Raw genomic sequence first — 6,428 nt, forward strand, 5'->3', positions numbered from 1 at the left:
TGGAGGTTATTCCTCTAACTATCCTTCTCACAGCCACTGGAGAATTCATGGAGTCTCATGCAGAAGAGAGAAAATATTATTACTATTCTTGCTTGTAATAATATTCATCAGGCATTATACCTTGCAAGGGAAGCAAAAGTTATCAAACACTTCTGTCCTTGCTTTCAATCCTTTTGGGGCTCCCCATCACCCACAGGATGAAGGCTCAACACCTTAGCCTAATACAGCAGCCACTTCTGGATGATCCGGTTTCTATCTCTCTGGCTCCCTTTTCCATTGCTCATACCACTTCCCTTCATCCTCTTCAAATGCCCTCCTTAACCCAGCTACCTGGAAACACCTCCTCACCTTTGAACACTCAGGTTAGGTGTAACTTCCTCTGTGCCTTTGCCCTGTTCCTTCAGGCAAAACTGACAGCTTCTTGTTTGGTCTTTCACTGTCACTTTCTTATTCCCCTTTTTCTTCTGATTATGGCACCCCCTTTTCTTTGGGAAGCCCCCCTCCCCCATGTGGTGTTGATGACAGGCAGGACTCATAGGATGGGCTCATGACGCTGGCCTAGAACCTCATATTCTGAATATTGCAATTGGTTCAAGGATGGTATATAACCCAAGCAAGGCCAGTTACAGTCTGTGAGCCCTTTGTGTTGAGATAGTTCAAGTTGGGTCTCTAAATAGTCATGAATATACAACGTCTAACTTTATAGCACCCTTACTTGTCTAAAGCCTATCTCCTTCTACCATACCATAAATTCCTTCAAGGCAAAGACTGTTCTTTGACTTAAAAAAATTTGTATGTGTATGAATTTGTGTGTTCATAAAAGTAGGAAAAGTAGGAAATCGGTGGGTGATTTGCTGTAGAAAAATTTAAAAACACACAAAAACGTTGCTAAGCCCTTGTAATCCTTCCTCTTCTATTTTAACAATTTTTATAGCGCAGATACACACAAAACTCACATTTTACACAAATAGAATATAAATGAACATATGACTTTATAACTCATTTTTTTCACCTAAGTGATATATTGTGAAAACTTTTCCATGTAAATTAGCTATTTTTCCTCGTGATTTTTCTTGGCCATTTATTATTCCTAGTCAGATGGAAAATGTGTCATGGCCTATTCATCAAAACTTAGGTGCTTTCTATTTCTCACTATTATAAAAAAAAATGCAGTGTCTGTTTTATGCCAAAGATGACACTGCAAAGAGCAGTCTTTTCAAGAAATGTTGCTGGTCAATGAGATAACCATACAGCAGGTGTATTAGTATCTATTGCTGTTTAACAGCAATAACAGTTTAACCACTAACTTGCATTTTAATGCAATGTACACATGTTATCTCAAAGTGTCTGTAGACAAGAGTTTAGACAAGGCTTAACCAGGCCCTCTGCTTAAGGGTCTCACAAAGTTGCAATCAAGGTGTTGGCTAAGGCTGCAGTATTATCAGAAGTTCAACTGGGGAAGGATCTGCAAATCAAATTCATGTGGTTATTGGCAGAATTCAATTCCTTCCAGGCTACCAAACTGAGGACCTCAATTTTCTGCTGTTAGCTTGAGGCCACCCACACTTCCTTACTGCATGCCTCTCTTCATGGAGTAGCTCAGAGAGTAGTTGGGTGTTACAATTTTAAGTAACATAATCATGTACACAAAATCACATATATCCTGTCACCTTTGCTATATTTTATCAGTTAGAAGCAATTCACAGGTCTCACCCAGACTCACGAGGAAGAGGTTATGCAAGAACATAAGCACCAGTATGGGAATCATGGGGACTGCCCTAGACTCAACCTCAGTGAGTTTCCCAAACTTTCTTGATACATGGCATCTTTAATGTCCCAGAAATTTTCTTTTCGTGGCACCTTTAGGCCAAAAGAAATACCTAACAATTTTTTTTGTTAAGTAGTTAGATCCAAACAAGTTAGTAAGTACTTATATCCTAACAATTTAGTAATCATTTGAAAGATAGTACATATAATTTGAAAGAAAAAATAATATTTTATTTTATTTTTAAGAAACCACAATATTTACTAATGGATTTATGCTCCTGTGGGCCCTACAGGTCTTAATGGGCCTTGGAATCAGACTGAACACCATTATTCACATCTCCTGATTTCAAGAGGTATTTACTTTTATCACGGCAACTTCAAAAAACCCAGCTTTGCAAAAATATGTCATGGAAGGGAATGTAGTATGATTTAATGTTGAAACCGAACTACTTCAAGTTAATAGTTTGGTATCCAACAGATGTCACTGTGCTTCTCTCAAAAAATGCAAAATATCTCATGGCACCCCTGTGAATTCACTATAGCTCCCAAAGATGACTTGGTATGGCCATATGGAAAAATTTCCTTGACCTTTACGTTATACCATAAACAAAATCAATTTCTAATAGATTACAGATCTAAAGGTAAAACGAAAACGTAAAGCTTTCAGGGGAAGAACATTTTTCTGATCCTGGGGTACTGCACAATTTCTTGAATAGTATTTAAAACGTACTAAACATAAAAAATTGACAAATTCAACAATATTAATATATGAATCTCTTTTTTAAAAAATATTTTTAATGTTTACTTATGTTTGAAAGATAGAGCATGAGCAAGGGAAGGGCAGAGAGAAAGGGAGACACAGAATCTGAAGCAGGCTCCAGGCTCTGAACTGTCAGCCCAGAGCCCAACGAGGGGCTCAAACCCACAAACTGTGAGACCATGACCCGAGCCAAAGTCAGACACTTAACCAACTGAGCCACCCAGGCTCCCTAATACAAGAATTTCTTTTCATCAAGTGAGTGAAAAGGCACTTTATAAGGTGGAATAAGGTATCTGTATACATTTATCTGGCTAATAGCTTGTAGCCAGGATGTTTAAAGAATGCCTACAAACCAATAAAAAAAAAAAAAAGACTACTCAGTAGAAAAACAGGAAATAGACTTGAACACACTCTTCAGAAAGAGGATATCCAATGACCAATAATCGTATGAAGAAGTTTTCAACCTCATTAATCATCAGGGAAATGAAAATTGAAATCACAGCTCGATACTGACACACCCACCAGATGGCTAAAATTTTTAAAAGTGTTATCAAGGATGTGAACAAACCAGAACTCTCTTATAAAGCTGGTGGGGTGTAAACAGGTAGAATCGTATTGTTAAACTGTTTAGCACTATCTACTAAGGTGGATCATTCTTGGGTATATACCCCAAGGAAATGCAGATATTTATTAACCAAAATATGTTCACAACAGCACTGTTTATAATAGTCTGAGACTGGAAACTACCCAAATGTCTATAAATAGCAGAATAGATAAATAACTAGTGGTACCTTCCCATAATGGAGTACTATATAGAATAAGCAACTTATAACTACATAAATAATGTGGAATCTCACAAAAGAAGCCATTCCAACTGTCCCCCACCTTTCCCTACTCCCACAAGGTAAACCATATACTGTGTGATTCCATTTATATAAAATACAAAAAAGGTAAAATTAGTCTATACTGTTAGAAGTCAGACTAAAAGTTCCCCTTGGTGGGAAGGGGATCTGAGAGCAGAAAGGGGCAAAAGAGGGCTTCTGGAGTGCTGGTCATGTCTTTTCTTTCTTTTTCTTTCTTTCTTTCTTTCTTTCTTTCTTTCTTTCTTTCTTGTTTTATTTATTTATTTATTTATTTATAAATATAATTTATTGTCAAATTGGCTTCCATAAAAAATACGGAAGCTTCACGAATGTGCGTGTCATCCTTGCACAGGGGCTGTGCTGACCTCCTCTGTGTTGTTCCAATTTTAGTATATGTGCTGCCCAAGTAAGCACCATATCTTCCTCCTTGATCTGGGTACCAGTCATCTGTGTTTCGGTTGTGAAAATAGTTGAGTGGTATCCTTATTATCTGTGCATTCAATACATGCATGTATGTTGTACATCAATCCAAAGTTGAAAAATGTTTCAGTGAACATCCTTGTAGTGATGTTTTTGCAGATATCTCTGTTTCTTTCTCTTTTGACCGAATTCCTAGATGTGGGATTGCTAAATGAAATGGTATGAACATTTTTACAGCTTACAATACATCTTGTCAACTTGTCAGGGACTGCTTTTATTTATCTTGTCTCCCTGTGCCTAGCACCAAGCCACTGACTAATTGACGTGACCAAATGAATAAATGACGGACTTCTTTCAATTCCTTGAATGAAGCAGACTTTTTCAAGACTAAGAGCAGTTCCTATTTGCTCTTCCCAGAAATCTCTTCTCCCTATTTGTCATACTGCTGACTGTCAGCTTAAAAGACACTCAAATAAGAGGCTTCCCTAGCCATGCTGTCTAAAGTAGTCCTCCATTCTTATTCTGTCTTAGCTCCTCTTGTTTACCAATCTCAATGCATAATTATTATATCTGATTTATTTGTGTAGTTGCTTGCTTATTGCCATTCTCCCACTGGACTCTAAGTACCACGAAGATAGGAATGACGTATGTCTTGTCCACTATTTTAACCCCAGCACCTACCTAGCATAGTGCCTAGGATGGAGAAGGCCTTTATGTTAGGCATTTTTGGCCACAAGGGACAAACTCCTAACTCAGATGGACTTAACCAAAAAAGAAGAAGAAGGAGAAGAAGAAGAAGAAGAAGAAGAAGAAGAAGAAAATTTTTTGGTTCATGTAATTGAGAAATTCAAGGGGTATAAATAAACAATTGCAGACATGCCTGGATCCACAGGTTCAAATAATATTATTAGGCCAGGTTGTTTCCTTACATAGTAGCAGAAGAACTCCTCACCAGCCCCAAACGTACATTGCTAACCATCTCTGAAGAAAAGGAAGAAACTTTCTGATAGGCCTGTCAAGAGTCTTGGGGAGGATTGTCCAGCTCAGGGACACATACCCACCACTGAGCCAAGCTCAGTGGGTATGGGGGCAGAGTTCTACACCCAAGCCTTGGTTCCTTGACTGTCTCTGAGGGGCTGGATGGGTGGGAGCAGAGTCTCTGTCCCATCCAAACCACAAGCGCTGATGTGGAGAGGTGTAAGACCACCGGGGGCTAACTTAGTTGCCTAACTCCCAGTCCAACTTACCACTTGATTAGCTGCAGGGACTCAGCTCTCTCAGTGGGTGTATGCAGCCATTAACTGAAACCAGGCAGCTGAGACCTAGAAGTAATTGAGCTATTTTCCAGCTAAGTGGGGCCAGCTAAAATTAAGTGCTTCCTTGAACTTTGATTGCCATTTTTAATTAGGCAGTATATTGACATTCCCTGAATGCCTTCTCCCTTTCCAATTTATTTGGGATTTAGGTGGAGGTCTGCCCTTTGTAACAAAACATAGGGGTAGAATTCGTATATAACATTTTCTTTCTTCCCAGTCCTTATTCTAAACTGAGTCTGTTTATACGGTTTTCTTGATCGGCTTAAATCTCACACCCCCACCCTTAGGGTTTATTCACCTCCTTCACCTGTTTCAGTTGGATCAGCCTAAAGTTGACTGAGCTAAGTGACAAATAGGGATTTTCTCATTGGTATGCAGAGGTACATCAGATACATAAACTCACTGGCAGTCTTTAGTATTCACTGCCTTGCAGACTCATCACTTTAGATTTCCAATTTGGCTCCTTTTTCAGGGTTTGTCCATGACCTTGAAGAAGTCAATTCCCTCTTTCTGGACCTTGGTAGCTCTAGCTATAAAATGAAATAATTACCTCGTCCGCTGAATAAGATGATTTCTGAAGATGATCTCTGATCCCAGAATTACCTTTCCCTGCCTCTCCTTTGTAATCTGGTGATGAGAAGGTTACCGTTAAATGTGAGGTGGCTGCGGGATCAGCCACATGATTTGTGGATTCCCATACAAAACGAAAATGTAGGTCCCCCTTTTCCAAAAAGTATCAAGAATTTCAAGATAGCAACAGCAGAGCATTTAGCCAAGTATGGGGTCCTTCTGAGAGTGGGATCCTGTGCAACTGCCTGGGTTAGCACTTCCGTGAAGCCAGCCATGGATGCCGGAATTAATTAGATAGGATTAACCAGCCATGCTGACGCCCCTCCTCAAAATTCTGCATTATATGTCCACTGTCTTTTGCAAGGATAGAAAAATCAAATAAAATAAATGAGTGATGTGGGCTGGGGGTGGTGGTGACTGTGACAAAATGGAGAGAACAAATATTCTCCCTAAAAGGAGCAGCTAATATTGTCTGCCAATTGTCATCATGGGAGAATTTAGGCTTATTACTGTCCAATCTTTTAATGTTTGAAAAGAAGCCAGGGTCAGGATAAAAAACCAAAAAACCAAACCAAACAAACAAACAAACAAAACCTCCTGATTTTTCTTAAATGTTTATTTTTGAGAGAGAGAGAGAGAGAGAGAGAGAGAGAGGGAGAGAAAGCATGAGCAGGGGAGGGACACAGAGACACACACACACAGAATCCAAAGCAGATACAGAATCTGTCAGCA

At 39.2% G+C, this 6,428-nt stretch overlaps 1 non-coding gene across 1 annotated transcript; it reads right to left on the bottom strand.

Annotated features, from left to right (window-relative positions):
* Positions 1-3,697: 3,697 nt before the first annotated feature.
* Positions 3,698-3,804, bottom strand: LOC125146998 (U6 spliceosomal RNA). The gene has a single exon (XR_007144957.1). It is a non-coding gene; the product is annotated as a U6 spliceosomal RNA (small nuclear RNA).
* Positions 3,805-6,428: the final 2,624 nt, after the last annotated feature.

This window comes from Prionailurus viverrinus, chromosome A1, assembly GCF_022837055.1.
Source record: "Prionailurus viverrinus isolate Anna chromosome A1, UM_Priviv_1.0, whole genome shotgun sequence".
NCBI classification, from domain to species: Eukaryota; Metazoa; Chordata; class Mammalia; order Carnivora; family Felidae; genus Prionailurus; species Prionailurus viverrinus.